Raw genomic sequence first — 26,099 nt, 5'->3', positions numbered from 1 at the left:
ACCAGAGATCAAATTACCAACATCCATTGGATCATAGAAAAAGGAAGAGAATTCCAGAAAAACATCTCCTTCACTGACCACACTAAAGCCTTTGACTGTACAGATCACAACAAACTGTGGAAAATTCTTAAAAATATGGTAATTCCATACCACCTTACCAGCCTCCTGAGAAACCTGTATGAAGTTCAGGAAACAACAATTAGAACCAGACACGGAACAACGGACTGGTTCAAACTTGGAAAAGAAGTACATCAAGGCTGTATGTTGTCACCCTGCTTATTCAACTTATATGCAGGGTACATCATGTGAAATGCCAGGCTGGATGAACCACAAGCTGGAATCAAGATTGCCAGGAGAAATATCAATAACATCAGATATGCACATGACACCACCCTAATGGCAGAAAGCAAAAAGGAACTAAAGAGCCTCTTGATGAAGGTGAAAGAGGAGTGTAAAAAAGCCAACTTAAAGCTCAACATTCAAAAAACTAAGATCATGGCATCTGGTCCCATCACTTCATGGCAAATTGATGGGGAAAAAATGCAAGCAGTGACAGACTGTATTTTCTTGGGCTTCAAAAACACTGTGGATGATGATTACAGCCATGACATTAAAAGATGCTTGCTCCTTGGGAGAAAAGCTATGACAAACCTAGGCAGCATATTAAAAAGCAGAGACATCACTTTACTGACAAAGGTCCATCTAGTCAAAGCTATGGTTTTTCCATTAGTCATGTACAGATGTGAGAGTTGGACCATAAAGGAGGCTGAGTGCCAAGGAACTGATGCTTTCTAACTGTGGTGCTGGAAAAGACTCTTGAGAGTCCCTTGGACAGCAAGGAGATCAAACCAGTCAATCCTAAAGGAAATCAACCCTTGGAAGGATTGACACTGAAGCTGAAGCTCTAATACTTTGGCCACCTGATGTGAAGAGCTAACTCATTGGTAAAGACCCTGGTGCTGGGAAGGATTGAGGGCAGGAGGAGAAGAAGATGACAGAGGATGAGATGGTTACATGGAATCATTGACTCAATGGACACGAGTTTGAGCAAACTCCAGGAGATAATGAAGAACAGGGAAGACTGGCATGGTGCAGTTCATTGGGTAGCAAAGAGTCAGACAGGACTGAGTGACTGAACCACAACAATTTTTATCATGACTTTCCAAATATTCTATAAGTTCAGCTTTGAAGTCTTCTTTGAATTGATTTTTTTTAATATTTTAAAATTTTCAAAAATTTTAAAATTTAAAAGTGAATTTCTCATTGTAATACATTATGCTTTGAGTATCATGTATTCTGTATTACTTCTAATATTTATAATTTACTGAGGTATATTTTGAGTTTTTTATTATAATCATTTTGTGCAAATGAGCTCTTCCCAGAGTATGCCCTTGGAGTTCTGGCATTTGACATTGACCAGTGAGAGTCAGGCAGGAGGCACTACACTCCTCACTAGCAGTACGTCTTCTTTAGCTTTCCTGCCTTTTACTACATGATATTTAACAATTGATATCATTTGTTGATTCTGTGTTTTCCTTTAATTCACACCTTAAATTCAGGACCCTGGATTTTTTTTTTCTGAGCTTATGCCTAGTTTGTTGTTAACCATAATTTTAACTTTTTTGAGTCACTTTGTTTTGTCTTGAATATGCATATATATTTTACTATAACTGATATATTTGGTTCTAATATATTTTTCTTTAAGTAATTTCTGTATATGAAGCTCATATTTCTAATGCATCTTTTGTTTGGGGTTTTCTTTCTCTTTCCTTCTTTGGTGTCTATATATTCCTTTTGTTAAAATGGAAGACATTATGTGTTTCAAGTGGTCACCTATGTACTTTTACATAATGTAATGAAACCTTTATTTCATGATTTATCAGTCTGAACATGTTCTCAGTGTTTTCACATGTTCTGAAATAGTGAAATTTTGGTCCTCAGCTTGTTTCCAGAGCTCTGCAACTTACCATTTATTTTATTTGTCCATCTTATCTTTTAACTCTTGTGTTATTGAAATACAGTTATTCTCATACAACATCTTGGCGAACTTCTGTCTGATTCTCCCTTTGCAGAGTGGGAACTTCACATCTCAGCCACATACTCGGCCACTCTTTCTCTTCTCTGTTCCCGGGGTGTGTTTGCATGAATGCCTTGCCATTTATTTTCATCTTCTGCTTATTGGGCAGCTCTGTGTGGACCTTCTTTATCCCCCCTCTGAACCTCTTCCCAAATTCTCTATCCTTCAAGCTGGAGGTGAAGGTGCAGACCTCTCTCTTCTTTCTACTCTTTTGTGCTGAGGTTCTGGAAGAAAAGTTGAAGGATTTGAGGGGTTTTTTTGTTCTTACTCTTTTGTTGTACTTGTTGGTCTGTTAAATGTCCCTAAAACTCAGGTAGAGGAGACCTGCCTTGGTATTTATTTCTCTTATTCAGCATGAAACCCTGGGGCTTCCCATCAGCTGATTATTTTAGCCTTGTCTCCCCAGCATCATTGCCAACCCCTATCCTTAACCTACCTCCAGTCAGGGCAGAAAGAAGATAACCAGTTCATGCAGGCAGTTCATACAATGGGGGAGCTTTGTCCTTTGCTCTGATTGTGCCTTGGTAATGATTGAAATCACACCCTTCTTTCTGTCTCCCCACCTGGGAAAGAAAAAGATGAACCCCAGGTGGGTTTCCTGTTTCTGCAGAGACACTCAAGGGCTTGGTAGGAAATTCTGCACTTGTGGGATTTATATAAACGTTGTCCTCCAGATGACAACTTTCCTTCCCATTCACCTCACTCCATGTTGGTGGGGGATGGGGTGATCAGAGCACAGTCAGGTCCCTCAGTAGGATGTAAATGTAAGTTGTCCCCCTGAGGCAGGGTTTTCCACACCATGACTGACTCTTTTTTTTTTTGGCTATAATATTTTGAAGAGTGGCATGTGGCTCTGTAAAGTCACTTGTTTTGCTGCTGGTGGTTAGTATTTTTATTATTTGGAGCAGGAGCAGCTCTGGCGCTTCTTTCCTCCACCCACGATTTTTAAGACCCTTGACTTATGTTAAAAAAGATGAGTATCAGTGGACAGTGATATACTGAAACGCTAAGGCTAGTGGTAAATTATACTATCAATAATTTGAGAGTATCATGGCAGATGTTTTAACTTTATGTTGAAGCTGTTGATCTTTATGTTGAAGGAGCCTTTTGTGAATTGTGAGCTTAGAATTTCTCCACCTTTATTTGCCCATTTTTCTCTCTATGATAGATGAAAGTAACCAAGCATCAGCCATTTCTTTGTAGTATGTCTTTTTATTAATACTAACTGCAGAGCCATTTTCTGAAGCATGTTGCTTTGAACTATCACTTAAATAAAGTCTGGCAGAAATAAATACTTTAGAGTTAAAATGAGTATTATGTTTCTGTCTGTGCATTTTGGTAGTTACCATACTGCAGGCACTGCTATTATACTTTTCAAACATGATAAGGCTCAAAAAATCACCACCCACTTGAAATGACATTCTGACCTTGTCCTGCCCACACTGGATTGTGGTCCCTCTTTATACACTGTCATCCTCAGCCTCTGGCTACTATGTGACTTGTAGTTCAGTCGGTAGAGAATCTGCCTACAAAATAAAAGCAAAAATAAACAAATGGGACCTAATGAAACTTAAAAGCTTTTGCACAACAAAGGAAAATATAAGCAAGGTGAAGAGACAGCCCTCAGATTGGGAGAAAATAATAGCAAATGAAGCAACAAAGGATTAATCTCAAAAATATACAAGCAACTCCTGAAGCTCAATTCCAGAAAAATAAATGACCCAATCAAAAAATGGGCCAAAGAACTAAACAGACATTTCTCCAAAGAAGACATACAGATGGCTAACAAACACATGAAAAGATGCTCAACATCACTCATTATCAGAGAAATGCAAATCAAAACCACAATGAGGTACCATTACACGCCAGTCAGGATGGCTGCTATCCAAAAGTCTACAAGCAATAAATGCTGGAGAAGGTGTGGAGAAAAGGGAACCCTCTTACACTGTTGATGGGAATGCAAACTAGTAGAGCCACTATGGAGAACACTGTGGAGATTCCTTAAAAAACTGGAAATAGAACTGCCATATGACCCAGCAATCCCACTCCTGGGCATACACACTGAGGAAACCAGATCTGGAAGAGACACGTGCACCCCAATGTTCATTGCAGCACTATTTATAATAGCCAGGACATGGAAGCAACCTAGATGTCTATCAGCAGACGAATGGATAAGGAAGCTGTGGTACATATACACAATGGAATATTACTCAGCCATTAAAAAGAATTCATTTGAATCAGTTCTAATGAGATGGATGAAACTGGAGCCCATTATACAGAGTGAAGTAAGCCAGAAAGATAAAGACCAATACAGTATACTAACACATATATATGGAATTTAGAAAGATGGTAATGATAACCCTATATGTAAAACAGAAAAAGAGACACAGATGTACAGAACAGACTTTTGGACTCTGTGGGAGAAGGCGATGGTGGGATGTTTTGAGAGAACAGCATCGAAACATGTATATTATCAAGGGTGAAAGAGATCGCCAGTCCAGGTTGGATGCATGAGACAAGTGCTCAGGGCTGGTGCACTGGGAAGATCCAGAGGGATCTGGTAGAGAGGGAGGTGGGAGGGGGGATCGGGATGGGGAATACATGTAAATCCATGGCTGATTCATGTCAATGTATGACAAAAACCACTACAATATTGTAAAGTAATTAGCCTCCAACTAATAAAAATAAATGGAAAAAAAAACAAAAGAATCTGCCTGCAATGCAGGAGACTCAGGTTCAATTCCTGGGTCGTGAAGATCCCCTGGAGAAGGAAATGGCAACCAACTCCAGTACTCTTGCCTGGAGAAACCCCATGGACAGAGGAGCCTGGCAGGCTACAGTCCATGGAGTCACAAGAGTCAGACACAACTTAGCAACTAAACCACCACCAGCACCTTTTTTTACAGAACCCAACATACTGAGACAGACTGGGACCTGGCACCTGGGATCCTTTGCTGCAGTGCTTGCACCTGGACAAAATTCTCCTTGAGCAACAAAATACAAAGGGACTATAAGAAACCCCAAAATTACTGTACATATGTGCAGTTGGGGAAAATTATGAATAACAAGATACAAAAAGATCAAGAAAACCCAACTGTCACTTCCAAAGAGCCAGGAACAAAAGCAGGGCACGTGTACCCTGCATGTAATACCACCAAGGGAGTATGCAGACCTCCTTAGCCACACCTTCTGCCCAACCCTTGGATCCAACCCTACCCTCACCCCATATAAGGGATCAGCTCTGCCACCCCCTGCCCCATGCCCCCACCAGGGAGCAAACAACGGAAACTGTACTTGTTTTCCCTCCCTCCTACTGCAGCATGAGTCCAAGTATAGCCTTGCTTGAATTTCTTGTCTAGCCTCTTATAAATTTCTGTTGATTACAGAGGCCAAGAGTCCTGGTCAGCAACAATACTGTTTAGGAAGGGAGGCCTGGTGACTCATTTGAGTCACTCGTTGCCTCAAATCCTTTACAGATAGGGGCAAGTTCACTATGTTCAATTAGATTCAGAATTTCCAATATAGACAAATGCTTAGAGATTATCTCTACTGTCCATTTTCAAACTTAAAGATAAAAAGAAGAGGGAGAGGACTATTTCTTCAAACTGAAGTGATCAGGCTGTCAGTTCCAGAGTGAGAGTCCAGTGGGAGGTGGGGGTGGGGGGCTGGTTTGCCCCTAAAAGGAATCTTTGAAGGAAACATTTTGAAAAGGGTCTTGGTAAGCACTAGGTCACGAGCAAAAGCAATTTGACCAGTGAGGGGTCACCGGGTCACACCCATGAGTCTGTGTTTGTGGAAGGCGAGGGGACCTGGCTCTCAAGAAGGAGCAGTGGGAGTAGCCAACTGCTGGTGCTTTACTTCAAGAAGGATTCCTGGACTCTCCTGAGAGTCCTCTAGACTCCTAGAAATAAACAGACAGAGAGACAAAGCCCACTGGCTGAGGCTAACCCACCTCTTAAATTCGGATTTTGTATTGACGTGACCCCATGGGAACCACAGGCTGAGATTCAATATGTTTACTTAAAGTATGCTTAGCCCTGTTACTGGCTGAACTGTGTCCCACTTCCCCCGCCCCTGCACCACCCAATCCTTATGTTGAAGTCCTAACCAACCTCCCAAGACCTCAGAATGTGACTGTGTTTGGAGATCGGGCCTTTAAAGAAGTGATTACGTTAAATTGGGTTTTACTGGGGGGGGGGGGGGGAGCCTAATCCAATATGACTAGTGTCCTTACAAGAAGAGATTAGGACACAGATGAGCACAGAAGGAAGACAATGTGAGGATTGCAGGGCAGTATTGCAGGGAGAAGATGGCTACTTGAAAATCAAGGAAAGAGACTCTAGTGGGGGAAAAAAAAAAAAAAAACTAACCCTGCTGACACCTTGATCTCAGGTTTCTAGCCTCCAGAACTGTGAGCAAACAAACATGCATTGTTCAAATCACCCAGCCTGTGGCAACTCTCAAAGACCAATGCAGCGCCTACAATAGGGCATCTCCTCTGCCAGGCATTGGGTGGGCATGCAGACACAGTGCCATGGAAGAATGACTCCTCAACTGCCATGAACTCTTTCTCAGTAAGGGACTTAAATATGTAAAGAGACAAGGGCCACCCAGTGAGGAATTCAGGCGTTGAGAAATCATGGCCAGCTTCCCAGAGATGGTGGTGTTTCATCTAAAACCAGACAGCAAAATTGAGGCCCACACAGACAACTTGCTCAGTCTCTCACAAATGGTTGTTTTGAATTAGGGTGAGAAAATGTCCCGACACTGCTCTCATTTACTTCAAACATCTCTGTCCACCTGTGGGCGCAATAGGGAACAGAGCGTGGTATCCTGTCTTAAATGATCTGGAATGAAAGGGAAACTGGAGAGGTTGCTGTGTTCACCCCAGGTTTGCTTTCATATCAATGTATGGCAAAAACCACTACAATATTGTAAAGTAATTAGCCTCCAACTAAAATAAATAATTTTTTTTTTAAAAAGTATTGTCACTTCTTCTTTTTTTTTTTTTTTTAATATGGAATGCTTCACGAATTTGCGTGTCATCCTTGCGCAGGGGCCATGCTAATCTTCTCTGTATCGTTCCAATTTTAGTATATGTGCTGCCGAAGCGAGCACAGTATTGTCACTTCTAAGTGCTGTCTTCATTAGCTGTGAATGAAATTTTTGGCTGAAACAATTTTTCTTTGAAAGTTAACACTTCAATACCTTGATGGTGGGGGACACTCGTGGTCCCTAAAACTGCTTTTAGCTACAGCCTGGGTGGCAGGGGGCAGGTGAGAATGAATGTCCTAAGGATCAGGCGGTGAGAATTTCTTGAGTGTTTTAGGACCATGTGAACGTACTACAAAAGAGTAAGCTTGGAAAGAATAACCACTTCTCTGTACAGCAGAAATTAACACAATGTTTTACATTAACTACACTTCAATAAAATAATTTTTGAAAAGAGAATAAGCTTGGGTGGGCAGTGATTAAGAAAACCTCTCCAAGACTTGCTTTAGGGTTGACAAGTCTGTTCCCTCCACACACCTTTCATCCTTTCTCTAGTGCAGAGATGAAAACTGGTTGCCCCAAGTTAGCCACCTCATCTGCAAATCTAACTCTGCCCCTACTGAACTACTGCACTCTCAGTTTCCCCATCTTTCAAGAACAAACAACTTATACCGGTACCAGCTGAGGCGGGCTCCCCAGGAGGCACTAGTGGTAAGGAGCCTGCCTGCCAATGCAGGAGACATAAGAGACGCGGGTTCGATTCCTGGGTCAGGAATATCCCCTGGAGGAGGGCATGGCAATATACTCCAGTATTCTTACCTGGAGAATCCCATGGACAGAGGAGCCTGGCGGGCTACAGTCCGTGGAGTCGGAAAGAGTCAGACACAATTGAAATGACTTAGCATGTGTGCGTGCACAAGCTGAGTCAGGAACCTAGATACAGCCTGGAACGTGGGAACACTCATTCAGCTGAGCTAATTTCCATCAGGATCAACTCAGCCTTTCCACAAAGGGGACATGCTATTCTTGTTTTAAAAGGCTGTCCGACAAACAGGCTTCCCAATCCTATCACAGGCATCCCTTTCAAGTTTAGCAAACTCTTCCCACCACTGTTGGCAGTGATATCCAGCAATGAGTTCTCTGGTGAGAGAAAAAGAAAGCTTAGAGAGATACTCTCAATTGTCTCTTTCTAGTGATATTTTCTAGGACCCAAAACTGAAAAGCACAAGTCAAAAATGAAGAGAGAGGCTTTAGCAGTGAGTCCTGGGGAAATCTGGTGGGGTTCTTAGGGAGGGGCCATTACCCTTGGAAACCAGCAGAGACTCTTCACAGAATGGCTATCTGTTGAATGCCACCTATATGCTTGGTGTGTTCCCAAGATAAATGAGGGAGGAGCTTATCCACAAGCATCTGGAATCTGGTAGCTGTTGTTCAGTCGCTAAGTCGTGTCCAACTGGACATGGAAACAAAAGTGATATTTTTTGAGTGAAGGGGTGAAGACCTGGGAGCAGGGGAACAAGTTCAGGCCAGCCCGCCCCCCCCCCCCCAATCCGGAGGTGACGTGTGCAGCAGACAGTGAGAGCTGATTAGAAGTCACCCAGTGGGAAGGTTAGGGGGGGAAGGGCAGCAGCATATTTCCTTGCTGCTGTGCTTTCCTTCCTAGGGTCTCAAACTAGTCCTCCATCCTCTGACCAGCTTTCAGAGTCCTCTGATTCCTGCTTGTGTTATTTGAGGTGTCTGACTATGCTTGGAGCAGCAGGCAGGGGTGCCCCTATTTTGCTGGGTGGACGAGTAGGGAGATGGAGGCAGCTTGCATCTTTCCCATAGAGTGCCCCTGAGGTGGGAGGATGCACTACCACGGGCTGTTGGGAAAATTTGAGAGTAAAGGAAGTGTTATGTAGTGGACAGATATCCATGGGGCTGTGGACAGATATCCATGGGGCTATGGCCAGAGGGACAGCAGAAGTGAGGGGCTGCCTGCTGGCCTGATGAGAACAGACACAGCCTCCTGTGGTCCCCTGGGGTTTGGTTTAGTGGCTGCCACATGATAATTTCATCTTTGTATATTGCAAGATTAGACTGTCTTTAGCTCAAGACATTTTTGTTACTTTTCCTTTCTGCATCCCATAATTTGAAATAGTATATCTACTCCATTAATAACTCTATTCCAGTGTCTCTAAAGAAAGGAATGTGATGAAACATTATTCCATGATAACCCCACAGTACATACGACAAACAATACTAAACTTGGTCGTATTTTGCAGTGGTAATTATTGTTACGTAGTGAAAAAAGGAGAACCAAACTGAGCTGCAGAACTGGCCCAGCGCTCACAGCTTGGTGTCTCCTGATGAACCCAAACAACTTCATAGATCGTCATCAGGCAAGGCCACCTGGTGAGATCGAAAGAAAGGTCACAGTGTCATCACATCTGAACACAGATGAGACAGGAAGCCACACAAAGGGTCAAACAGCCACTTAGTCAATGGTAAAGGGAAAGGGACTTTCTTTTTGTTTGTTTGTTTGTTTTTCAGTTTTATTTATTTATTTTACTTTACAATATTGTATTACTTTTGCCATTCATTGACATGAATCTGCCATGGTTGTACATGTGTTCCCCATCCTGAACCCTCCTCCCACCTCCCTCCCCATCCCATCCCTCTGGGTCATCTCAGTGCACCAGCCCCGAGCACCCTGTTTCATGCATTGAACCTGGACTGGTTATTCATTTCACATATGATAATTTACATGTTTAAATGCCATTCCCTCATATTATCCCACCCTCACCCTCTCCCACAGAGTCCAAAAGTCTGTTCTGTACATCTGTGTCTCTTTTGCTGTTTCAGATACAGGGTTATCATTACCATCTTTCTAAATTCCATATATATGCATTAGTATACTGTACTGGTGTTTTTCTTTCTGGCTTACTTCACTCTGTATAATAGGCTCCAGTTTCATCCACCTCATTAGAACTGATTCAAATGAATTCTTTTTAATGGCTGAGTAATATTCCATTGTGTATATGTACCACACCTTTCTTATCCATTCATCTGCTGATGGACATCTAGGTTGCTTCCATGTCCTGGCTATTATAAATAGTGCTGCGATGAACATTGGGGTGCACGTGTCTCTTCCAGATCTGGTTTCCTCAGTGTGTATGCCCAGGAGTGGGATTGCTGGGTCATATGGCAGTTCTATTTCCAGTTTTTTAAGGAATCTCCACACTGTTCTCCATAGTGGCTCTACTAGTTTGCATTCCCACCAACAGTGTGAGAGGGTTCCCTTTTCTCCACACCTTCTCCAGCATTTATTGCTTGTAGACTTTTAGATAGCAGCCATCCTGACTGATGTGTAATGGTACCTCATTGAGGTTTTGATTTGCATTTCTCTGATAATGAGTGATGTTGAGCATCTTTTCATGTGTTTGTTAGCCATCTGTATGTCTTCTTTGGAGAAATGTCTGTTTAGTTCTTTGGCCCATTTTTTGATTGGGTCATTTATTTTTCTGGAATTGAGTTGCTTGTATATTTTTAAGATTAATCCTTTGTTTCTTCATTTGCTATTATTTTCTCCCATTCTGAAGGCTGTATTCTCACCTTGCTTATAGTTTCCTTTGCTATGCAGAAGCTTTTAATTTTAATTGGGTCCCATTTGTTTATTTTTGCTTTTATTTCCAATATTCTGGGAGGTGGGTCATAGAGGATCCTTCTGTGGTTTATGTCAGAGAGTGTTTTGCCTATGTTTTCCTCTAAGAGTTTTATAGGGGAGTCTTACATTTAGATCTTTAATCCATTTTGAGTTTATTTTTGTGTATGGTGTTAGAAAGTGTTCTAGTTTCATTCTTTTACAAGTGGATGACCAGTTTTCCCAGCACCTCTTGTTAAAGAGATTGTCATTTCTCCATTGTATATTCTTGCCTCCTTTGTCAAAGATAAGGTGTCCATAATTGCATAGATTTATCCCTGGGCTTTCTATTTTGTTCCATTGATCTATATTTCTGTCTTTGTGCCAGTACCATACTGTCTTGATGACTGTGGCTTTGTAGTAGAGACTGAAGTCAGGCAGGTTGATTCCTCCAGTTCCATTCTTCTTTCTCAAGATTGCTTTGGCTATTTGAGGTTTTTTGTATTTCCATACAAATTGTGAAATTATTTGTTCTAGTTCTCTGAAAAATACCATTGGTAGCTTGATAGGGATTGCATTGAATCTATAGATTGCTTTGGACCATATACTCATTTTCACTGTATTGATTCTTCCAATCCGTGAACACGGTATATTTCTCCATCTATTTGTGGCCTCTTTGATTTCTTTCACCAGTGTTTTATAGTTTTCTATATACAGGTCTTCTGTTTCTTTAGGTAGATATATTCCTAAGTATTTTATTCTTTTCATTGCAGTGGTGAATGGAATTGTTTCCTTAATTTCTCTTTCTGTTTTCTCATTGTTAGTGTATAGGAATGCAAGGGATTTCTGTGTGTTCATTTTATATCCTGCAACTTCACTATATCATTGACTAGCTCTAGTAATTTTCTGGTGGAGTCTTTAGGGTTTTCTATGTAGAGGATCATGTCATCTGCAAACAGTGAGAGTTTTACTTCTTTTCAAACCTGGATTCCTTTTATTTCTTTTTCTGCTCTGATTGCTGTGGCCAAAACTTCCAAAATTATGTTGACTAGTAGTGGTGAGTGGGCAGTCGTGTCTTGTTCCTGACTTTAGGGGAAATGCTTTCAATTGAATGGCTATTTCTTTACAGTGAGGACTGCAGCCTCACTTTCATCTGCACTTCTTCTGTAGTGGTGGTGGTGGGTTAGTCACTAAGTCATGTCTAACTCTTTGTGACCCCATGGACTGTAGCCCACAAGGCTCTGTCCATGGGATTTTCAAGGCAAGAATACTGGAGTGGGTTGCCATTTCCTTCTCCAAGGGGATCTTCCCCACCCAGGGATTGAACCTGAATCTCCTGCATTGCAAGCAGATTCTTTACGAAGTGAGCTACTAGGGAAGCCTGCACTTCTTCATGCATATGTGCTAAGTCACTTCAGTTGTGTTTGACTCTGTGAGACGCTATGGACTGTAGACACAATTTATTAGGATGTCCAAGCATAAGACTCCCCTCTTCCCGACAGCATTACAGCATCCAACCTAGAGCAAAGCGCAGTTTCCTGACCCTTCTCCCTAAATCCCCCAACACAAGCCTAATAGTGAGTCCTTTCCAGCTCCCTTTTACTGGGATGACCCTGGCTACCCTGAGATGCCTTGTGTGTGGTCCCTCTTGCTCTAGCGAATATTAAACCCAACTTGTTTAACTGCAGTCCTGTTCCTAGGGGTCTTCAGTTGGTAGACATTTTCCAGTTACAATATATTCAGATAGGATGACATTCACACACTAATTTCCATGAAAGCATTTGGAAACACATAAAACAGCTAATTTATTCCACCCCCACCTGGCCACTAACTCCATGACAGTATAACTTTTGCTAAACCCTAAGATTCTGGAGCACAATATATTAAGTCCGAGCTGAGAACATCCTCGCTTTTTTTTTTTTTTTTTTTTTTTTTTGGTGTCTAAATGACCCCAGGAGTAACTTCTTAAAACTGGAGATTGTATCTTTTCCATTCATTCATCTGATGAGTCTACTAGTGACAAATGGGAACAACCCAGGCCTTTAAACTTCTCTTCCCAGCACTCCATCTGTCTGTCCCTAAGACACATATTCCATTAATTTTCAATGACATGTATCTGCTTTCAAGAACGTCTTTCAGAAAACCAAAAGAGGAGTTATAATGGATGTTCAGGACCAGTGTAGTTCATTGAATGGCATGAAAATTAACTTCACGTTTAGTAGCATAAGGGCTTCCCTGGTTGGTCAGATGGTAAAGCATCTGCCTGCAATGCAGGAGACCTGGATTTGATCCCTGGGTCAGGAAGATTTCCCTGGAGAAGAAAATGGCAACCCACTCCAGTACTCTTGCCTGGAAAATTCCATGGGTGGAGGAGCCTGGTAGACTATAGTCCACAGGATTGCAAAGAGTTGGACATGACTGAGCAACTTCACACACACACACACACACACACACACACACACAAACAGTAGCATAATGACAGGAAAATAAATAAATACAATCTACTTACAGTTTCTGGTTACAGACTTTTAGCCAAATGGCACTCAAAGTATATTCAAAGTCAGGAAGACTTTGCATATCATATGGAGCCTTTGACCCATACATCTGTGTAACCTATGTGTCTCTTTGACTGGAGTTGATGATGGAGTTTGGGAAGCTTCAAGGAGACATCTTAATGAAATCTGCACAGCAATTCTTTTCAACCTTTCTGGAACTATAAGACATGGCAGAGACATATGATCTGAACCCATGTAATTCACACCATTGGATGACCTTGCCTCAAGGAATTCATGGTGTGGGCAGGCTCCCTAAATAGTTGCCACATTATTCCATTTTACACATCAGTTTCAACATATACAAATATTTTATTCAGATTTTATAGATATTGTACAATCTGATAGGATTTTGGATAACAGCTCCTTGAGTTTTGGGGAAAAGGAATGGGGGAAGGTAGGGCAGTATACTTATGAAATAAAAATACAGAATGAAATAAATATTGCATGAGACCTACTTATAGCCTCAAAAAGTTGTTTATCTGAAATTCAAATTTAACTGGATATCCTGTATTTTATCTCCCTACCCCAGGGAGGAGAGTGGGAAGGTCATCACAAAAATTAATATTAAAGAACTGGGTAGATTGAAGCAGAGTTCCAAATTAAGAGAATCTTGGTCTGTAATGAGATTCAAGGAGTGCTCTGCCAATGACATAGGGGCTTTAGGCATCTGCCTTAGAAACCAGGATCTTAGTGGATGGCCCAAAGAGGACTCAGGGAATGTGTGTATAGCAGAGGATTGACTCTGATGGGTTGTAGAGAGACGCTGACTACAAAAGGTCTAGTTATAAACCAGAGCCTAGACCAGCCCCAGGAGGCTGGGCTACATGCTGGTCAGTTGAGTCAAGTTCCTTGCTTGGGAAAGCAGCTGGCTTCAGTCCAGATGATGTTGTAGGAGGAAGGGAATGTGCTGTTTCTCTATCCCAGGAGGACTCATTCAATCCTCGGGGCTTCTGGAGGGCTCTCCTGGAAACTCAAGACAGCCACAAGCTTGTGTGCTCCATATGAATAAGGGAATATGGGAGCTGGACTGACAGAGGGCCCACCTGCCCCTACTCTCCCTGCCTGGCTGTGGCCCCAACTCCAGGCAGCAGTGCTCTGTCTGGTTGGAGCTTGCCTGCTCCATCAGATATGCAGGTTCAGGCCAGCAACGCTGCTTTGAATGCAGAAGTGTCCTGCTGTGGATGATAAATTATACGATCATCCTATTCTTAGCCCAGGGGCCTCTGTGCATTGAACTGTCTGCATCTGCTTTGTTTTAACCACAGTACCAAGCTTTACAATAGGTTGTCAATAGGATTCTGGCAGACAAAGTGAGGATGAGGAAAAATGGAACAAAAAGGAAACAGATTGAGACCAGGTAACAGAGAAAATGGTAGGGATGGGGAGGAAAAACTTCTACCCTTCCTGCTGGGCCTCCCGACCTAGGCAGACCCCCTAGGGAACAGGAGTGGACCCAAGAAACTTACACACTATAAGGATTTCAGGAAGCTGATTCTGAAGACACTGCGACCCAGCTCTGTGCCAGCCTGGCTCTATCCTAGATCTGCATTTAGCATTCTTCCCAGACATGCTTGGTGCTCCCACTAAGTGAAGGTGGTGAAGGACATGGGGACACATGTGACCTTAGATTGGTGTCAGACTGACAGTGAGCTGCCCTGTGCCAGGCCCTTAGTGGGTGCCCTGTACACATATATATAATGGAATATTATTCAGCCATAAAAAGGATGATATAATACCATTTGCAGCAACATAGATGGATCTAGAGATGATCATACTAAATGGAGTAAATCAGAAAGAGAAAGACAAATACCACATGATATCACTTTATATGTAGCATCTAAAATATGACACAACTGAACCTTTTTGTGAAACAGAAATAGTCTCACAGAGAAACAAAACAAGATTATGGCTGACAAAGGGGAAAGAGAAAGGATGCGTTAGGAGTTCCTATATATAAAATAGATAAACAGCAAGGGCCTACCGTATAGCACAGGGAACTATGCTCAGTATTTTATAATAATCTATAAGAGAAAATGTCAGGCGAGTGTATGCTCCTCGGTTTTTGTCTCGTCACAACAAAGATTTGGAGTGACGGACATTAAAGCCCCCCTCGGCGTGTCACAGCTCTTGGGTCTTGGACAGACTGTGTTACAGCTCTCAGGTCTTGAACGGACCGTGTTATAGCTCTTAGACGAATCAGTGTTACAGCTCAGTGTTACAGCTCTATTTTATTTAGATAATAGCAGGAAAATCCATCTTCGAGGCGTGAGGGCATGTCGACCCAAAGACGCGAAGAGAAGAGCGCCCCAGCGTGCAGGAGAGAGAGAGAGAGAGCTAGCTTTGGCTCCTCTTTTTATATGTTTCTCTCTCCCTGGGCCTGTCCTATGTAAATTGGGCCAACAAGGAGTGCTATTTGTTTTACCTGAGGTTCTCACTCTGGTCCTTGGACCTTCCTTTGTTCTATTTTTGTGGGCTTTTCCCTTCCAGGTCTTTTAGCCACAGCCATTCTGGACTCCTTTCCCCTATTCTAACTACCTAACATTCCCCCCTCAAGAGATGGTAGGCCCAATTCTTTGGGAATAGGGGCATCGAGGTCTTTCTGGCTACTTCCTGCTGAACTGGGACAGTGAGGGGTATTGGGCCTCCCCCTCTTGCTAGTCTCAAGCCTCAGAGTCCTTATAGTGGTGTCCATCTAAGGGCGAGTGATCAGCATTTTATAATAATCTATAAGAGAAAAGAACCTGAAAAAGAGTATTATACATATATGTATATGTATATATGCATGTGTGCTCAGTTGCTAAGTCATGTCTGACTCTTTCACAACTCCATGGACTGCCTGGCTCCTCTGTCCATGGGTTTCCCAGGCAAGACTACTGGAGTGGGTTGCTATTTACTTCTCCAGTACGTATACACACATACACACATGCACGCACACACATATCACTTTGCTATAAACCTAAAAGCAACACAACATTGTAAATCAACTATACTTTAAAAAAAATCTAGGTAGGATTGGTCCCTTCTGGAGGTCTGAAGGGAAGAATTGTTTCCTTGCCTTTTCTAGCTTCTGGAAGCTGCCTGCATTGTTTGGATCTGACTCCTTCCTTATACACCTGGCTTTTTCTCTCTCCACCTCTTTGTCACATTGCACCTGTCCTTTCATAGTCAATCCTCCTTCTACATTTCTCTTATAGGGACATTTTTCTTATAGGGACATTTGTGATTACATTTAGGGCCCACCTGGATGATCCAAGATGACCTCCCCATCTCAAAGTCCTTAATCACATCTGCAAAGTCACTTTTGCCATGTAAGATAATGTATTTACAGGTTCTAGGGATTAGGATGTGGACATCCTAGGAGTCCAGTATTCATCCAGCTTACGACTCTCCTCTCAGATTGAACTGGTGGCCTTGTCTGTTCTTTCAAGACAGGGAAAGGAATTCAGGGCCCCTACTCTTCACAATGTTATCTGTAGAGACAGTCTCTCATGTGTATCTAATGTGGTCTTCAAAACAACCCACAAGCCAGAAGGTGATGTCATCATGAATTTGCAGGTGGGAAATTGGGAATTAACATGTACAGAATTGAGTCCAGTGTCAATGGAGCATCACCCCATACAAGATCCTATACTTTCATCACTTCATTTAATCCTCTTGCAATCTGGGAAGCAACTATTTTTCTGGGTTTACTCTCAGGTATAGAACCTGAAATTAGAGAGGTCAAATGCTAAAACTAAGACTGCAGAGTCAGAAATGGAGGCACTGAACTTGAACCCAAATCTGTGATTTCCAGCCCTCACAACTGATGAAGATGTTTCCCACTGTGTGTTTCCCACTGTGTGTTCTCCTGACCGCAGTCCTGTGATGGTCTGAAGATGGGGCGGCCAATGGCTACGGGTGATTGTTTGCAGTACACACTGACATCTTTAGATGTTTCCAGAGCCACAGAGCATTAGGGCAGAGAGGAGTCTTAGTGCAAACCTACCCCAAGTGATTCTCAAAGTACAATGTGAACAGAACTATCTGGAAGCTTATTAAAGAGTAAAAGTTCCAGAGTCTCATTCTCAGATATTTTAATTTATCACATCTGTAGTGAAAACCAGGAATCCAGTTTTTAATGTGCACAGAAGTTGATTCTGATGCAATTGGACAGAAAAGAAAAACACCTAAATCTAGAGGAGGAAGGTAATGCATTTTCTCTGGATTGTGGGCTTAACCTTTCTTTGGTGGTGGTGGAGGGGCAAGTGTGTGTGTGTTAAGATGCCAATCACAGTGACCAACCACACTATTAGAAAATGCCAAAGGATTTTTAACAGATTTCTGGTTCTTTCAGCAGATTTGGTCAGGTAAAGTTTTGGCTCAGTCTGGGCTCTGATTTGAGTGGGAAAAATGATGAAAGGTGGATTCTATGCTGTCGAGTGGAACATTTGGAGATGCCTAGAGTCTAAGCTTGTGCATTTGCCAGAAAGAAATCCAGAGTGGTCCCTCCAGTGTCTATGTTACAATCTGTCTAACTGCACTTTACAGAATATAGGATCAACTAACTATTAAGAAACATTCCAAGTCTGGATGTAGATGGGCAACATGCATTCACCAGAGATGTTAACACAGACTTGTCTGAGGTTTGTTTTTGCTTAGAATATTGAGAAATGGAGCATCAGAATGCATTATCAGCTGGGGGAAAGTATGTCCAGACCAGGTGCCTGGACATCTGGTCGTCTTCAGCAAATTTACTCCATAGGCCCTGCTTTCTTTGGATTTATAAAATTACCAAGTTGTCTGTTACTCGGTGTTACAATTCCCAAGCCAAATTACCCAGGACAGATGCATGGTGAATTTGCTTGCCTGGCATATTTGTCACATTACAAACGAGATGCATGAGTGATGATTCACAGCTTATTGCAGATGATAATATAACTGTTATCACACTGGGGTCTGATTCTGCAGTTCACTTAGGCTTATTACCAACTGATTTCCTGAAAGAGCTCAGTTTCCTGGCTCAGCATGCCTTTGCTAGAAGAGCGTGCTCTGAATGGCAGAGAAGCAATAGTTACATGTTTTTCTTGATAGACCATTTCTAAAGTAAACTCAGAGTTTTAACCAGGGTTTAGTGTCTCCCTTTAAAATTCCCCACTCTCCATTTTTCAGTGTGAAAGGACCCAGGGGCCGGTTTTTTCAGACAGTATTTTTTGATGGCAAGTTCAGCAGATTGTGCTGTGTGTGCATCTTGTGATCTCCATAAAAAGGAATCATTTTCTGTCCACTTAGCGGTGTCTTTTGTTAATGATGGGCAGGGGACTTGCATTATTTATGGAGCACTCTGACAATTCAGCAGTTAATGGAGTATAGTATATGAAGAAAGGGGGCTCTTCATCATCTAATAAAATACTGCATTACAACCTCAGTATTGAATTTTTAAAGAAGGAATCCTGGATTATGGTGTATGCAAGTACAAAGATATACTTCAGTCTCACATTCAGGCTAACCTCCCAATCTTTGTGACTGTGTGTCTGTTGGCACAAATGAGTTATTACTTCAAAGATAAGGAGATTTATTTTACTCATTATAAATTCTTCCCAAAGCAAAGAGCCATCTTACTAAAATGCTGTAAGTTCATCCATGTGAGATTTTAGTGAAGGCAATTTTGGACAAGTCACTGTGTACCAGTAATGAAAACAAAAATGAATTCAACCTTCTAATGGGAAATTGACAAGCAAATAAATTAGTCTCCAGGTTATCCAATTTTAGAAAATTATCTAAAGTAAAATATGACCAAAAATTGAAATAGGAAGTTAAAAAGAATCTCAAGTTTTCCGATGGATAATTTTTATTTAAAATTATTGGGGCAGGGTTGTGTCCAGGGCAAATCTGAATATCAAAATTTGTCCCCAGCCTCTCTGTTTTGCTACTTTGTACACTTTTACAGAACCTCTTCCTTCTCTACTTTCTCATAAGTGTGGGAAAAATTCAAACATGGCTGTTACCACCATAAAGTAACATAATGTGTTTGCTCTCTGACCCTGGCCAGAGAATGCCTTCAGTTCAGTTCAGTTCAGTCACTCAGTCGTGTCTGACTCTTTGCGACCCCATGAACCACAGCACGCCAGACCTCCCTGTCCATCACCAACTCCCGGAGTTTACCCAAACTCAAGTCCATCGAGTCGGTGATGCCATCCAATCATCTCATCCTCTGTCGTCCCCTTCTTCTCCTGCCCTCAATCTTTCCCAGCATCAGAGTCTTTTCAAATGAGTCAGCTCTTCACATCAGGTGGCCAAAGTATTGGAGTTTCAGCTTCAACAGCAGTCCTTCCAGTAAACACCCAGGACTGATCTCCTTTAGGATGGACTGGTTGGATCTCCTTGCAGTCCAGGGGACTCTCAAGAGTCTTCTCCAACACCACAGTTCAAAAGCATCAGTTCTTCGGCATTCAGTTTTCTTTATGCTCCAACTCTCACATGCATACATGACTACTGGAAAAACCATAGCCTTGGCTAGACAGATCTTTGTTGGCAAAGTGTCTCTGGCTTTTAATATGCAGTCTAGGTTGGTCATAAATGTCCTTCCAAGGGGTAAGCGTCTTTTAATTTCATGGCTGCAGTCACCATCTAGAGTGATTTTGGAGCCCAAAAAAATAGTCAGCCACTGTTTCCACTGTTTCCCCATCTATTTGCCATGAAGTGATGGGACCAGATGCCATGATCTTAGTTTTCTGAATGTTGAGCTTTAAGCCAACTTTTTCACTCTCTTCTTTCACTTTCATCAAGAGGTTCTCTAGTTCTTCTTCACTCTCTGTCATAAGGGTGGTGTCATCTGCATATCTGAGGTTATTGATATTTCTCCCAGCAATCTTGATTCCAGCTTGTGCTTCTTCCAGCCCAGCGTTTCTCATGATGTACTCCACATATAAGTTAAATAAGCAGGGTGACAATATACAGCTTTGACGTACTCCTTTTCCTATTTGGAACCAGTCTGTTGTTCCATGTCCAGTTCTAACTGTTGCTTCCTGACCTGCATACAGGTTTCTCAAGAGGCAGGTCAGGTGGTCTGGTATTCCCATCTCTTTAAGAATTTTCCACAGTTTATTGTGATCCACACAGTCAAAGGCTTTGGCATAGTCAATAAAGCAGAAATAAATGTTTTTCTGGAACTCTCTTACTTTTCCAATAATCCAGCAGATGTTGGCAATTTGATCTCTGGTTCCTCTGCCTTTTCTAAACCCAGCTTAAACATCTGGAAATTCACGGTTCACATATTGCCAAAGCCTGGCTTCAGAGAATACCTTAGTTTTGTTTTTAACTTAAACAAGTTATCACCGCTGCTTAACCACAGGAAAAATAGGTACTGTCCTGGAAATGTAACTAGCCTTAAGTTATATCTTGGTGTTTAGGAGAAGGATGAGAAGCAGTCAGTTCTGGGGAACATAATTAAGAATTCTCTTTTGCCTTTAGTACAGAGGCTCCTTGAAAAACTTTAAAAAAAAAAATGGAGCTACCATATGATCCTGCAATCCCACTTTTGGGCATATATATTCTGGAGAAAGCTATAATTGGAAAAGATACATGCACCCCAAAGTTCATAGTAGCATTATTTACAATAGCCAAGATGTGGAAACAACCTAAATTTCCATTGACAGATGAATGGGTGAAGAAGATGTAGGGCATATATACAGTGGAACATTCCTCAGCCATAAAAAAAGAATGAAATAATGCCATTTTCAGCAACATGGATGAACCTAGAGATTATCATACTAAATCAAGTAAAACAGAGAAAGACAAATATATGATATCACTTATATGTGGAATCTAAAAACTAATAAGATGAATCTATTTTTGTAATAGAAATAGAGTCTTAGGCATTGAAAACAAATTCCCCTAAAGGGGAAGAAGGGGAAGGCATAAATTATGAGTATGGGATTAATAGATGTACACTACTCTATAGAAAAGAAATAAAAGGATTTACTGCATAACACATAGAACAATATTCAATATCTTACAATATCCTATAATAGAAAATAACATATATATATATATATATATATATATATATATATATATAAAATCTGTTTTTGTATCAGAACCATACTGTTTGCAGTACCATAGCTTTGTAGTGTAGCTTGAAATTAGGGAGCTTGATACTTCCAAATTTGTTCTTCTTTTTCAAGATTATTTTGACTGTTCAGGGTCTTTTGTGTTCCCATACAAATTTTAGGGCTTCCTTGGAAACTCAGCTGGTAAAGAATCCACCTGCAATGTGGGACACCCTGGTTCCATTCCTGGGTCAGAAAGTTCCCCTGGAGAAGGAATAGGCTACCCACTCCAGTATTCATGGGCTTCCCTGGTGGCTTAGGTGGTAAAGAATCTGCCCACAATGCAGAAGACCTGGGTTCGATCCCTGGATTGGGAAAATCCCCTGGAGGAGGGCATGGCAACTCACTCCAGTATGCTTGCCTGGAGAATCCCCAAGGACAGAGGAGCCTGGCAGGCTACAGTCCATGGGGTTGGAAAGAGTTGGACACGACTGAGCAACAAAGCATAATCAAGGCAAATTGGAAGTGGTCAAACAGGAGATGGCAAGAGTGAACATCGACATTTTTAGGAATCAGTGAACTAAAATGGACCTGAATGGGTGAATTTAATTTAATTAATTCAGATGACCATTACATCTACTACTGTGGGCAAGAATCCTGTAGAGTAAATGGAGTAGCCCTCACAGTCAACAAAAGAGTCCAAAATGCAGTGCTTGGATGCAATCTCAAAAACATCAGAATGATCTCTGTTCGTTTCCAAGGCAAACCATTCAACATCACAGTAATCCAAGTCTATGCCCCAACCAGTCATTCTGAGGAAGCTGAAGTTGAACAGTTCTATGAAGACCTACAAGACCTTCTAGAACTGATACCCAAAAAAGACATCCTTTTCATTATAGGGGACTGGAATGCAAAAGTAGGAAGTCAAGAGATACCTGGAGTAACAGGCAAATTTGGCCTTGGAGTACAAAACAGAGCAGGGAAGAGGTTAACAGAGTTTTGCCAAGAAAACACACTGGTCATAGCAAACACCCTCTTCCAACAACACAAGAGAAGACTCTACACATGGACATCAACAGATGATCAATACTGAAATCAGACTGATTATATTCGTTGCAGCCAAAGATGGAGAAGCTCTATACAGTCAGCAAAAACAAGACCAGGAGCTGACTGTGACTCAGATCATGAACTCCTTATTGCCAAATTCAGACTTAAATTGAAGAAAGTAGGGGAAACCACTAGACCATTCAGGTATGAGCTAAATCAAATTCCTTATGACTATACAAAGGAAATGACAAATATATTCAAGGAATTAGATCTGATAGAGTATCTGAAGAACTATGGATGAAGGTTCATGACATTGTACAGAAGGCAGTGATCAAGTTCATCCCCAAGAAAAAGAAATACAAAAAGGCAAAATGGTTGTCCGAAGAGGCCTTACAAATAGCTGAGAAAAGAAAAGACATGAAAGGCAAAGGAGAAAATGAAAGATATACCTATTCAAATGCAGAGTTCCATAGAATAGCAAAAAGAGAAAAGAAAGCCTTCCTCAATGATCAGTGCAAGGAAATAGAGGAAAACAAAATAGAATGGGAAGGACTAGAGATCTTTTCAAGAAAATTAAAGATACCAAGGGAACATTTCAAGCAAAGATGGGCACAATAAAGGACAGAAATTGTAGGGACCTAACAGAAGCAGAAGATATTAAGAAGAGGTGGCAAGAATACACAGAAGAACTGTACAAAAAAGATCTTCATGACCCAGATAACCGTGGTGGTCTGATTACTCACCTAGAGTCAGACATTCTGGAATGTGAAGTCAAGTGGGCCTTTGAAAGCATCACTAGGAACAAAGCTAGTGGAGGTAATGGAATCCCAGTTGAGCTATTTCAAATCCTAAAAGATGATGCTGTGAAAGTGCTGTACTCAATATGCCAGCAAATCTGGAAAACTCAGCAGTGGCCACAGGACTGGAAAAGGTCAGTTTTCATTCTAATCGCAAAGTCAATGCCAGAGAATGCTCAAACTACCGCACATCTGCACTCATCTCACAAGCTAGCAAAGTAATGCTCAAAATTCTCCAAGCCAGGCTTCAACAGTACATGAACTGTGAACTTCCAGATGTTCAGGCTGGATTTAGAAAAGGCAAAGGAACCAGAGATCAAATTGCCATTATCCATTGAATCATCGAAAAAGCAAGCCAGTTCCAGAAAAACATCTACTTCTGCTTTGTTGACTATGCCAAAGCTTCTGACTGTGTGGATCACAACAAACTGGAAAATTCTTCAAGAGATGGGAATACCAGACCACCTGACCTGCCTGCTGAGAAATATGTATGCAGGTCAAGAAGCAACAATTAGAACTGGACATGGAACAACAGACTGGTTCCAAATCAGAAAAGGAGTACATCAAAGCTGTATATTGTCACCCTGCTTATTTAACTTATGCAGAGTACATTATGAAAAATGCTGGGCTGGATGAAGCACAAGCTACAATATTTCTCCCACAATCTTGATTGTAGCTGTGATCACCAGCATCTGTGATCAGGGATTCAGGATGACCTACAATATATTTATTGCCTTCACCCTCAGAGGCACCCCTGGGCACAGTTCATGAGCACTACAGATAGACAGGTCCCATAGTCCTTGAACTTTAACCCTCCTCAAGAGGTGCTACTTCCAATGTCATAGAGGCTGTAGTTACTCTTCCAACAAACTAGATGTGTATTTACTGTGGGTTATATATTGATAGCTTCTGGTTCCTTTAGCCAAGATGTCTAATCCAATTTTTATTTCTCCAGTTAATCACATCCTAGGATCCAGTGTATAAATCCAATATTGCATGTCTCATGCATAACTATTTTAAAGAATTTTATTTTGTGTACTGTGTGTATCAGAATAGTACACAGTGCCATGTAATGTGAAAAAAATCTACATAAATGATGTAGCCTACTATCCAAGTGTCATACCAGCTTGAACAGTGAAAAAATAAAACCAAACAAGAAAACCCCACTGCTGAACCACTTTGGACTGCCCTCCATCGACCATGTGCAGGCAATGAGGCCATCAAGTGCCCAGGTCCCCCAGAGCACTGCATGCACCTGCTGTGGGTCATAGAGGAGGTAGGTAAATGCATCTGACCTCCTTGTGCCAGCAGCAAGTGTGCCAGAAAACCCCTAAAGGGAAGGATTGCCAACCCTCGGACCCTGACTGGAGTGGAGAACGCCCAGCAGAGACAAAGTGGAATGCCCCCCACCATTCCCGCAACAGGATGTACCTCTGCCTCAGCCACTGCAGAGCCCCTGCTTCGCCTGGCATTCACTCCAAAATACACTTCCCATTTTGGGCATCCTGTTCTGTGTCCTTCTGGGAACCAGCGGGTGGCTCTCACTCTAGTCTGCAGCACTAACTGACACCAGCCACCCTCGAAGCAGTCATTAGCAACAAGGTCACTGTGAGTCTCACCCATGACCTGACATTAGTGTGGATCCATCTGGACCTTTCTGTTGGCCCACCACTCAGCACTTACCAGGTACAGCTTCTCCCTTTGTCCCAGCCCTGTCTTAACTTCAGAGGGTCCTCTGAACACCTGTCACCTTCCTGCCTTGTCTCTTGGACCATAGTGACTCTTACATCAGTGTGTCTTTTGCTAAATGTCTTTTTTCTACAAATAAAAGAAAATTCCATGAGGCTAATATAATACTTACCCCCAAACTAGATAAGGCTGATGTAAATCTAAAAACTATCAGCCAATCACACTAAGAGATGGACAAATTAAACACAAAATTAGAGATGGAGAAATTAAACAAAAAATATTTCAGCAAATTTTACACCATAATGATTTTTATGAGTCACATATCAGGTCAAAACATACTTAGAGTACAAACAAAATTCAATAGTTTCAAAATCTATTAATTCTCTGCATCTACAAATTAAAGTAGGAAAAGATAATCTCGGTAAACATTAAAAAAACATTTCTAAAATTCAATATCTATTTGTGATAAAAATATAAACAAAATAAGAGTAAAGTTAGAAATAAAATTCTAACTTTATATAAAAAGTATATTCTAAAAAGCTGAAGCAAATACAATAGCTAATGGTGAAATATCAGAAGTACTCATATTAAAATTATAAATAAGAAAAAGACACTAGCTATTATTTTTACTTACATTATTACAGTATTCAATGTTTTGAGTAGGAAATCTTAGTAATAAATGAAAAGAAATAAGAAGTACAAATAATAGAATAAAAGATACAAAGCTGCCATCTAAAAAATCTTTCATCTGATAATCTACCCCAAAACTCCAGATAATTAATTGATAAAAAATATTAACTAAAAAGATGGTCTTGACTCTATGGTCCTTCCTCTGTATGCCCTTGGCCTGCCTTTTGTCTGTGGAAAAACTTTAGACAAAGAGTAAGTCTATCCAAAGAAGTGAGAAAATTCAGAAACCCTACCCCCCACAACAAAAAACAGTCAAATAAGAACAATAGGTTAGTAAGCAAAGTCAAGGACCTTCCTTCACAAGGGCTATACATAATATTCCGAGCCATGTCCTTTGAGCTATTTTATAGGTACTGTAACCCCGCCAGGTGGAAGAAGTTAACTACATGATGACCAGGCTGTAGCCATGACATGCTGCTGCTAAGTCGCTTCAATCGTGTCCGACTCTTCATGACCCCATGGACCACACCCTACCAGGCTCCTCCGTCCATGGGATTTTCCAGGCAAGAGTACTGGAGTGGGGTGCCATTGCCTTCTCCAGCCGTGACATAAACTGCCACAATTCTGAGAACTGGCCTCAAAAAAGGGGGGGGCGGGCAGAGG

At 41.5% G+C, this 26,099-nt stretch overlaps 1 non-coding gene across 1 annotated transcript; it reads right to left on the bottom strand.

Annotated features, from left to right (window-relative positions):
* Positions 1 to 7,088: 7,088 nt before the first annotated feature.
* LOC122707298 lies at positions 7,089 to 7,195 on the bottom strand. The gene has a single exon (XR_006344810.1). It is a non-coding gene; the product is annotated as a U6 spliceosomal RNA (small nuclear RNA).
* Between the last annotated feature and the right edge of the window lie 18,904 nt (positions 7,196 to 26,099).

Source organism: Cervus elaphus, chromosome 13, assembly GCF_910594005.1.
Source record: "Cervus elaphus chromosome 13, mCerEla1.1, whole genome shotgun sequence".
Taxonomy (NCBI): Eukaryota; Metazoa; Chordata; class Mammalia; order Artiodactyla; family Cervidae; genus Cervus; species Cervus elaphus.
The sequence above is the reverse complement of the archived record's forward strand: the minus strand, read 5'-3'. Positions and strand labels throughout refer to the sequence as shown.